This window comes from Taudactylus pleione, unplaced genomic scaffold, assembly GCF_031769625.1.
Source record: "Taudactylus pleione unplaced genomic scaffold, aTauple2 ptg002179l, whole genome shotgun sequence".
Lineage (NCBI taxonomy): Eukaryota > Metazoa > Chordata > Amphibia > Anura > Myobatrachidae > Taudactylus > Taudactylus pleione.
In genome coordinates this window covers 1-2500 of record NW_028286573.1, presented here as the reverse complement: position 1 = coordinate 2500, position 2500 = coordinate 1, and the positions used below count along the sequence as shown (strand labels likewise).

General features: G+C 36.8%; 11 pseudogenes; all 11 read right to left on the bottom strand.

Annotated features, from left to right (window-relative positions):
• Window positions 1-31, bottom strand: part of LOC148431521 (5S ribosomal RNA) — a 119-nt pseudogene extending 88 nt beyond the window's left edge.
• Window positions 32-147: 116 nt separating this feature from the next.
• On the bottom strand, window positions 148-266 carry LOC148431520 (5S ribosomal RNA; annotated as a pseudogene).
• Window positions 267-381: 115 nt separating this feature from the next.
• LOC148431519 (5S ribosomal RNA) lies at window positions 382-500 on the bottom strand (annotated as a pseudogene).
• Window positions 501-617: 117 nt separating this feature from the next.
• Window positions 618-736, bottom strand: LOC148431518 (5S ribosomal RNA; annotated as a pseudogene).
• A 116-nt stretch (window positions 737-852) lies between these two features.
• On the bottom strand, window positions 853-971 carry LOC148431517 (5S ribosomal RNA; annotated as a pseudogene).
• A 116-nt stretch (window positions 972-1087) lies between these two features.
• Window positions 1088-1206, bottom strand: LOC148431516 (5S ribosomal RNA; annotated as a pseudogene).
• Window positions 1207-1322: 116 nt separating this feature from the next.
• LOC148431515 (5S ribosomal RNA) lies at window positions 1323-1441 on the bottom strand (annotated as a pseudogene).
• A 116-nt stretch (window positions 1442-1557) lies between these two features.
• Window positions 1558-1676, bottom strand: LOC148431514 (5S ribosomal RNA; annotated as a pseudogene).
• A 116-nt stretch (window positions 1677-1792) lies between these two features.
• LOC148431513 (5S ribosomal RNA) lies at window positions 1793-1911 on the bottom strand (annotated as a pseudogene).
• Window positions 1912-2027: 116 nt separating this feature from the next.
• On the bottom strand, window positions 2028-2146 carry LOC148431512 (5S ribosomal RNA; annotated as a pseudogene).
• Window positions 2147-2262: 116 nt separating this feature from the next.
• LOC148431511 (5S ribosomal RNA) lies at window positions 2263-2381 on the bottom strand (annotated as a pseudogene).
• Between the last annotated feature and the right edge of the window lie 119 nt (window positions 2382-2500).

Below are 2500 nucleotides of genomic sequence, written 5' to 3'. Positions count from 1 at the left end.
TGGGCATGTCCAGTGTGGCTTGGCTGTAGGTGCTCAAAAACATTAACTTTAGACCTCTTTTACTTCTTAACTCAAGTAAATTCATTGATAAGTTGAAAAAATTAAATGTAAAATGTAATAGAAAAGAATGTTATGGCAGTATAAAATTACCTACAGCACCTGGTATTCCCAGGTGGTCTCCCATCCAAGTACTAACCATGCCCAACACTGCATAGCTTCCAAGATCAGATGAGATTGGGCATGTCCAGTGTGGTTTGGCTGTAGGTGCTCTAAAACATTAACTTTAGACCTCTTTTACTTCTTAACTCAAGTAAATTCAATGATAAGTTGAAAAATTAAATGTAAAATTTAATAGAAAAGAATGTTATGGCAGTATAAAATTACCTACAGCTCCTGGTATTCCCAGGTGGTCTCACATCCAAGTACTAACCAGGCCCAACACTGCATAGCTTCCAAGATCAGACGAGATTGGGCATGTCCAGTGTGGTTTGGCTGTAGGTGCTCAAAAACATTAACTTTAGACCTCTGTTACTTCTTAACTCAAGTAAATTCATTGATAAGTTGAAAAAATTAAATTTAAAAATGTAATAGAAAAGAATGTTATGGCAGTATAAAATTACCTACAGCACCTAGTATTCCCAGGTGGTCTCCCATCCAAGTACTAACCAGGCCCAACACTGCATAGCTTCCAAGATCAGACGAGATTGGGCATGTCTAGTGTGGTTTGGCTGTAGGTGCTCAAAAACATTAACTTTAGACCTCTTTTACTTCTTAACTCAAGTAAATTCATTGATAAGTTGAAAAAATGAAATGTAGAATGTAATAGAAAAGAATGTTTTGGCTGTCTAAAATTACCTACAGCACCTGGTATTCCAAGGTGGTCTCCCATCCAAGTACAAACCAGGCCCAACACTGCATAGCTTCCAAGATCAGACGAGATTGGGCATGTCCAGTGTGGTTTGGCTGTAGGTGCTCAAAAGCATTAAATTTAGACCTCTATTACTTCTTAACTCAAGTAAATTCATTGTTAAGTTGAAAAAATTAAATGTAAAATGTAATAGAAAAGAATGTTCTGGCAGTATAAAATTACCTACAGCTCCTGGTATTCCCAGGTGGTCTCCCATCCAAGTACTTACCAGGCCCAACACTGCATAGCTTCCAAGATCAGACGAGATTGGGCATGTCCACTGTGGTTTGGCTGTAGGTGCTCAAAAGCTTTAAATTTAGACCTCTTTTACTTCTTAACACAAGTAAATTCATTGATAAGTTGAAAAAATTAAATGTAAAATGTAATAGAAAAGAATGTTATGGCAGTATAAAATTACCTACAGCACCTGGGATTCCTAGATAGTCTCCCATCCAAGTACTAACCAGTCCCAACACTGCATAGCTTCCAAGATCAGATGAGATTGGGCATGTCCAGTGTGGTTTGGCTGTAGGTGCTCAAAAACATTAACTTTAGACCTGTATTACTTCTTAACTCAAGTAAATTCATTGATAAGTTGAAAAAATTAAATTTAAAATGTAATAGAAAAGAATGTTATGGCAGTATAAAATTACCTACAGCACCTAATATTCCCAGGTGGTCTCCCATCTAAGTACAAACCAGGCCCAACACTGCATAGCTTCCAAGATCAGACAAGATTTGGCATGTCCAGTGTGGTTTGGCTGTAGGTGCTCAAAAACATTAACTTTAGACCTCTTTTACTTCTTAACTCAAGTAAATTCATTGATAAGTTGAAAAAATTAAATGTAAAATGTAATAGAAAAGAATGTAATGGCTGTCTAAAATTACCTACAGCACCTGGTATTCCCAGGTGGTCTCCCATCCAAGTACTAACCAGTCCCAACACTGCATAGCTTCCAAGATCAGATGAGATTGGGCATGTCCAGTGTGGTTTGGCTGTAGGTGCTCAAAACCATTAACTTTAGACCTGTATTACTTCTTAACTCAAGTAAATTCATTGATAAGTTGAAAAAATTAAATGTAAAATGTAATAGAAAAGAAAGTTATGGCAGTATAAAATTACCTACTGCACCTGGTTTTCCCAGGTGGTCTCCCATCCAAGTACTGATCAGGCCCAACACTGCATAGCTACCAAGATAAGACGAGATTGGGCATGTCCAGTGTGGATTGGCTGTAGGTGCTCAAAAGTATTAACTTTAGACCTCTATTACTTCTTAACTCAAGGAAATTCATTGATAAGTTGAAAAAATTAAATGTAAAATGTAATAGAAAAGAATGTTATGGCTGTCTAAAATTACCTACAGCACCTGGTATTCCCAGGTAGTCTCCCATCCAAGTTCTAACCAGGCCCAACACTGCATAGCTTCCAAGATCAGACGAGATTGGGCATGTCCAGTGTGGTTTGGCTATAGGAGCTCAAAAAACATTAACTTTAGACCTCTTTTACTTCTTAACTCAAGTAAATTCAATGATAAGTTGAAAAATTAAATGTAAAATGTAATAGAAAAGAATGTTAAGGCAGTATAAAATTAA